Genomic DNA, 7,128 nt, shown 5'->3' with positions numbered 1-7,128 from the left:
CACTGCATTCTGCATCTTTTCTTTGTAGTTAGAAATAATTTTAAGCATCAAAGTAATTCTAGTTCCAGTACTCATATTTCTGGACTAAAATATGCTACCTTGCAAACGTAATCTTGAATCACGCTATTCATACTCTGTTAGAACAAGTAGTAGTAAGGTTAGATTTGGAGTAGTAAGTGCTTATTGCTCTGATTTTTTAAATTGGTGAAAGTCTATATATAAACAGGTTTTATATAAAAGTTGAAATATTTAGGATTTTATATTTCTATGTCAGTCCACTTCAGTGATATTTATAAAAGAATGAGTAAATTTCTTTTGTTGTCTTTGTCTTTTATAGCTGGTTTTTTCAAAAGCAGATAATCACAGAGGGCCCTCGCCTTCATATTGCCAGGGTCTATAGTAAACTTTCCCAATTTTTGCCCAGAAACCATCACAGATGAATTATTGTAGATAACCTTTGAAGTAATTGAGCTTTCCGCCCCTTTTCTTTTCTCCCAAAATATGATTCATCACAAAGCTAGGAAGTTGAAACTTTGGTAATGACTAGATTTAGGGACTCAGATAAACTTGACCAGATGATCTTGCCTCTTATTTTTTTAATTTCTAAAATTTGTAAACATTGTACATTTTAATTCAGAATAATCTGCACGTAATTTTTTTGATCTATGAAAAATTACATACAAAAGTACAAAATTGTATCATGGTTCTCCATTTACTTGTTACCCAGCTTCCAAAATTACCTACTTACAATCTTATTTCATCTACTTTCTCATCCTCCCAAGCCCCAGATTATTTTGAAGCATTGAAGCAAATCCCAGACGTTCTATCATTTCATCTGTAAATGAACTTTGTTAACATCAGCACAATACCCCCATATCATACCTTAAAAATTATTTTTAAAAATCATCTCCAGTGTTAAATTTCCCCACTATTCTCACAAATCATTTACAAGCTTGTCCAAATTAGCATCTAAATAAGGTAGGCTTGAAATGGATATGTCTCAAATCTTCACTGCATAAATTATCCCTTTTCCTTCAGAAATCCAGTCTTTATTAACTGGAATAATTCCCCTGCACACTCCCCCACTGCCTGAGATGATGGCTCTCTCATCTGTTTGCTCGTTTTTGCTTATCGTCTGCTCATTGTTTCTTCAGGAGGCAAGAGGAACCGAAACCAGGACTTCCCGTGTGTGCGGGGGTGCTAAACTGCTGTAGCCACATCCGTTCCCTGCTCAGTTTTTTGTTTTGCCCACTGCTAATTGTTTGCTCATTGTCTGCTCATTTTTTTTGCTAGTTGTCTGCTTGTTGGTTTTCTTTAGGAGGCAGGGGGAACCAAACCCGGGGCCTCCCATGTGCGAGGCAGGTGCCCAAATGCTTGAGCCACATCTGCTCCTGTTAATGAATACTTTATAAAGAAACTTTACCTCATCAACTATTTGCTTACTCTCCACCAGATAGTATAGTAATGTAATGCAAAGAAAGAATGTTTAAAAAAAGTATGTGAAATACTTTTCTTATTACTTTCTTCTCCTTCTCCCATCATTTTCCATATCCTGGTTTGTCCCTTTTAAGCAATTGATTTGTTTTGAATTAGAAAATGACTTCAGATCTGTTTGATTACCACAAAGGCATTTTAAAAAGGCTCTGCACGCATGGTACCTGCACAAAAGAGGTTCGCTTGGGTGCTCATTTATATAGTTAGAGGAGCATATGTAATAACTACATTATCTATTTGTAATCCCACTATCCCTATAATGATTTCTTTTTAGGTATTAGCTCAGTTTTCCATTCAGAAGCCTTGGGGGTGGGGTGGGGTGGGCAGGACAGCAGGACTGTTGGTGTCTGGGAGATGCCCAGTGTTCATGTCCTACTACAGACCTCCAAGGGCTTGGGCTGCGTAATGTTTGATGTTAGAGGTGTCGAGGGTTTTAACAGGTTAGATAATACATATGTGTGATTTTGCTTCATCAGTTCAAATCCTCACAGCCGTCCAAACCATCTCACTTGTTCTGCCTTTTGAACGTTGACAGTGTGCTTTTAACCACCCTTCTCATGACTTTACAATGGTAAATAGTGGGAGAAAAGTCAAGTGCTACAGTCTACTTTTGTAGGGTTTTCCACGGCTGGTTGGGAATGAGACCTTAGTTACTATGTTACTTCTATATTATTTTGCTTTGTTTTTACTTATTTGTGCATTTATTCTCTTGGGGACCTTCAGGGGGAGGTGACTGAGGCAGTTTTAAAGTAATTCTGTTCCCTTGACCAGAAAACTGCTGCATTTTCATCCATTTCTGAATCCACCTCCCAATTTTGCTTTCTTTTAGATCATGATACTCTGTTTTGGGTACGCATGATGATACAAAAGGCGTCTTTATTTGAAAGGCATTTTGAGTTAAAGGGAGAAGATAATCAGCACATTGAAATATTTGCATTCCCTGAAGGCTTCATTTGACGATGGGAATGGTCAGGTGGCAGGGACTCAGTTTGAGTTTCTTTTCCAAAATTCCACTGAAATAACTGATTATTTTAAGAGTTGGAGATCAGGGAAGGGTTGCCCCGGGTTCCGCAGTGACAGGTTGAATTGAGGGCGTAGCCACCAGTGTCACAATTCCAGCTGTCTGTGAAGGGCAATCTGCAAAGCAGGTTCATGGGAGCCCATCAAGACCCTAAGCCCTCAGCAGGGGGCAAATGGAGGCATCTGTGTGCTGGGCAACATTGGCTTTCTGTCTCACTTGGCACACTGTTCACTAAATAAGGAAGGCACTTAGAGTGGTTTAACCACCCAGATAAGGGACTTAGTAATACACCGAGTAACTTGAAGCCAAGGAGGAAACACTTGCTTGGCCCAGCTGAGAAGTGCAGGGAGAAATTTTCAAACCCACGATAAATCCTAAAACTGCACCACCCACTGGCTGGCTGCTTACTGATTGGTGCCTCCTTATTGAGTGGCTAAAACCAAAAGCTCAGCAAAACATTGAACTTCTTTGTGTTCCCAACTTCATAATCAAGTACTTTTCCAATTGAGAAAATAAACTACCGGAAAAGAAGTAGCAAAATTTCTGCTTTCCTTTTGGTCGGGGATTGAAGGATTTGAGCAGTATGATCCACATAGCCTTTTTAAAAATCCTTTAAAAAACGGCGAACATATGGAAAGATTTAGCATTCTTCGACAAGGACATCATTCTACAGCATCAGAACAAGAGAAAACTTGCATTTCTAAATTCCAAACAAAATTTACAAGGATATTGTGTATCTCAGAAAAAGAACAATCCGATCAGGAAAGTTTGCTTTCAAATGAAACCAATTTTGCTAAATTCTAAAATACAAATAGAAGTAATGAAATTTTAGAAAACTGAGTCAATAGAGAAATTATTCTACAATTCAGAGGAAATAAATGAATAGCTAACACATAAGAAATATAAGAAATGTGAAGCAATAAGGAATACCATAAGGGACAAACAGGAGAGCAGCAACGAAAATAAATGTTTGAGTTTGGGTGGGGAGAGGGCGTTTGGAAAAGCATTACCTACAATGGTAAAAAAAAAAAAAAAGTTCACAATAGGATTCTCCTAAATCTTTGTGTAAAACTTGAACAACTCTGATTTCAACATGCAAAATAGATAAAATAAGAGTGACTATTAAAGTCACCTTGGTTAAATCTCCATCTGATAAAACTTTACACCTCAGAGAAACTAAATGTTCTTTCAAATGTCTACCAAAAAAGACATCAAGAAAAACCTCAATTTCTAAAGCAGAAATTATACAGGCCAAATTTTTCTGAATTTAAAGCATTCAAACTAAAAATATCTCCCCATCAAGTCCCTCAAAAACTTAAAAAAAAACCCTCTTCTAAATAAACTCTTGGATCACAATTGGAATAAAATATAAAATCTGATTTACTTCAGGCAAATCCTAAAGAAGAGGCTTTAGCAAAGACATGATTTCAAACTAAAAAGAAAACGACAAAATAAAACAGTGCAATATCCCAGTGACATTTTGGAGAATGTGTCTGTTGAATGATTTCTAGACGCAAATAAATTGTCCACTCCTGTCTGCAGCAGAATAAGTTGCACAAAGAAATGATCATTCAGAACTCAAGTTGACATCACTTACGGAAAATACATTTCCAGCACAAGATATCTCTGCTATCTATAACAGTGAAAAAGAAATGTGCAAAATCACAGCCAAACTATTCTTGGAGAGAACACTGTCTAATATGGCCAGTGTTGAGAATCCTTACGAGGTGGAAAGCTCCAGGCAAGAGCTGAATCAGAGATATTCCAAAGCCACACCGATGTGTCACGTGTGGGAAAGTGCTTTTAGAAGTAAGCAGCTTGAGGAGTCAAACCCCAAGTCTTCCATGTATGTGGAAGCATTTACCCAGCTGAAAGCTCATGGATGAACTCATACACAGGCGAGAAGCCATACAAATATGAGTTGTGTGATAGGGGCTTTGCTCAAAATGCCATGTACCCAGGTGAGGAAAAACCCTCTAAATGTGATGTGTGGAATTTACAATTTGCAACTTCCATCAATCTCCAGATTCAAGCAAGGATGCGTAGTGGTGAGAAGCCGTGTGTTTGTGATAAGTGTGGACAGAGATTGGCCCCGACAGCCCGTTGACCTGTCATGTTCCTAGGTGGACGGGAGAAAAGCCTTACATGTGTCATACCTGTGGGCAGGCATTTGCTGTCTCTAGTTCTCTTTTCACACATACTCAAAACATACATAGGGTGAAAAACCATACATAGGTAATATCTGTGGGAAAAGTGGTTCTCCCCCCCCCCCTCCCTTTTTTTTTCTTTTGCTTTCTTTCTGTGGGAAAAGTTTTATTTCCTCAGGAGGGCTCAGCAAACATTTTCCATCCCATCAAGAAGAAAGACCAATTTTTATGGCAGACATTTTACAAAAACATTAAAAACTGAATGACACACAAAGCAAAGTTCCTTCCAGAACTGAGAGAACTCTAGATTCCTGTGGCATATAGTTTGAGTGAATGAGGTTCCATCCGGGAAGTCCCTCATCAGAGGCTATGGATGTGAAGCTTTCTCATACAACTTTACCACTTCCACTTGTGTCTGAGGCTGTGTGTGGCTAATCAGTGTCCTACACCAGATACTTTGTTGTGGTCAGCTGGGAACAGTTATCAGAACCGGAGGTTTTTTTGTTTGTTCTTGTTTTGCAAGAGTTATACTGACTTTGGGAGGAATACAGAATTGCAGAGATGGCTGATAGTAAACATAAATACTTACTTGTTTTGATTTTTAACTTTCAAGTCTAGACTATGCATGCAGTGTTTTTAAAAATGAATTATACTATGGCAATACTTTTAAACGGAGCATTACTTGAGATAGATAAATTTTATTTTCCTCTCAAGCTGCCTTAGTGTCCCCCCCCCCTTTTGGCATTTTTAAATTGCCTTTCATTTATTTAAGTAGATGTCAGCTTGTATGATTTATTTTTGACCTTCGAGATTTTTATTTCCTCCCTTCAAAATGTAAACAAAATCCAAAATAGTAAAAAGAAAAAAATCATAATAGTATTGCTGCAAGAATATTGCTCTTTGTGAAAGTCCCATAGACCAATGCATAAACTATGGGGGGAGGGATGAAATTTCATATTTCTGACCAATAGAATTTAGGTACTGAATAAGAATTGTGCTATATTTCTTCTAATATATTCAGTTGGAAGTTACTTTTCAAATGAAACAAAAAGAAACTTTCCTCATAAAATCTAGCAAGTTATAGAAACTTTGACATGTTTAGAACTCAATGTTCTGGGGAAAATCAAAGGGCTGTACTTAGGTTTGAGGTATTTGAGACTACATTTTCAAAAAGAATTAAAAATAGCTATTTGGTGTGTTTTTAAAAAAATCTTGCCAAAAATTTCAAAATTTACTTCAGTTTGTTTCATTTTTAATAGATTGAGTTGTCAACAACAAGGAAAATAAACTGGACTTTGAAAATTTTTGAAAAGCCTCTCATATGTCTGTTATGCACTTTAAAAATGACTATTAAATTGTAAAGAGGATTTTCTAAATATAAACTTAATGCATACCATAAACACCCTGCTTTCTGAATTTGACACATTATCCTACACAATGGGTAAGAAATTAACTTCAATTACGAGTAAAATTTTTGAGCTATCAGAAGGCCAATTTATTAAACACTTTCTCTTTGGGTTGTCGATAAGCTTTAGATTTTAAAATCTCTTCATATATTCAGCCACAGCATTTGGTTACTGTGATAGTTTCACACTGGTCCTTTTCCACTAATGGATACAGAAATTTCAGGATAACCTGATATTTAATACCACCCACCTCCATCATACTCGCCCCTGTATTGATTTATTTCACTGCCTGATCTTTGGCCATTAAGTAATCAGTTCCACAAAGTCAGTTCCTATACCGCTGGTCAAATACCATGGTAATATTATTTCTTATTTCTGTCCTGCATTAATTGTGCCTTACCTGTTTTATGGTTTTATGGTTTGAAACTACACCCTCTATTTAAGGTAACATATGGGAAACAGATGTGGCTCAAATTGTTGGGGGCCCACCTACCCCATGGGAAGTCCCAGTTTGGTTCCCAGTGCCGCCTAAAGAAGATGAGCTGATGCAATGGGCTGGCATGGCAAGATGATGCAACGAAATCCTATTATAGTTCATAATCATGATGAATGGGTATTCTCGCATTTGTGTGAGATGTGCCTCCCTCAAGCCTTGTAATGACGTTGGCACATAACCTAACACGAAAAAAAAAAAGATGATGCAGTGAGATGACCCAACGAAATGACAGAACAAGGAAACACAAGAGACACAGCAAACAGAGTGAGTATGGCTCAGGCAATTGGACGCCTCTCTCCCACGAGGGAGGTCCTGGGTTTGGTTCCCACACCTCCTAAGAAAGAAGAGAAGACAGTGACTACAAACAATGGGTGGGGGGGGGGGGGGGAGAAATAAATAAATTAATTAAATCTTTTTTTTTTAAAGTAACATATTTTCTGTTGGTATTGATTTCTATAATTGTAATTTTCTCTGCTTGGAGATCAGATCATAAGATTAGAGAACATATAATAAAACTACTTAATCAGTGTAAATTGTAGAGAGCATCACCATTTCACAGCACAT

At 37.4% G+C, this 7,128-nt stretch overlaps 1 non-coding gene across 1 annotated transcript; it reads left to right on the top strand.

The window, feature by feature from the left end:
* Positions 1-6,649: 6,649 nt before the first annotated feature.
* LOC111767310 (small nucleolar RNA U13) lies at positions 6,650-6,754 on the top strand. The gene has a single exon (XR_002799163.1). It is a non-coding gene; the product is annotated as a small nucleolar RNA U13 (small nucleolar RNA).
* Positions 6,755-7,128: the final 374 nt, after the last annotated feature.

This window comes from Dasypus novemcinctus, chromosome X, assembly GCF_030445035.2.
Source record: "Dasypus novemcinctus isolate mDasNov1 chromosome X, mDasNov1.1.hap2, whole genome shotgun sequence".
Lineage (NCBI taxonomy): Eukaryota > Metazoa > Chordata > Mammalia > Cingulata > Dasypodidae > Dasypus > Dasypus novemcinctus.
Note: the sequence above shows the minus strand (reverse complement) of the source record. Positions and strands in the feature narration are given on the sequence as shown.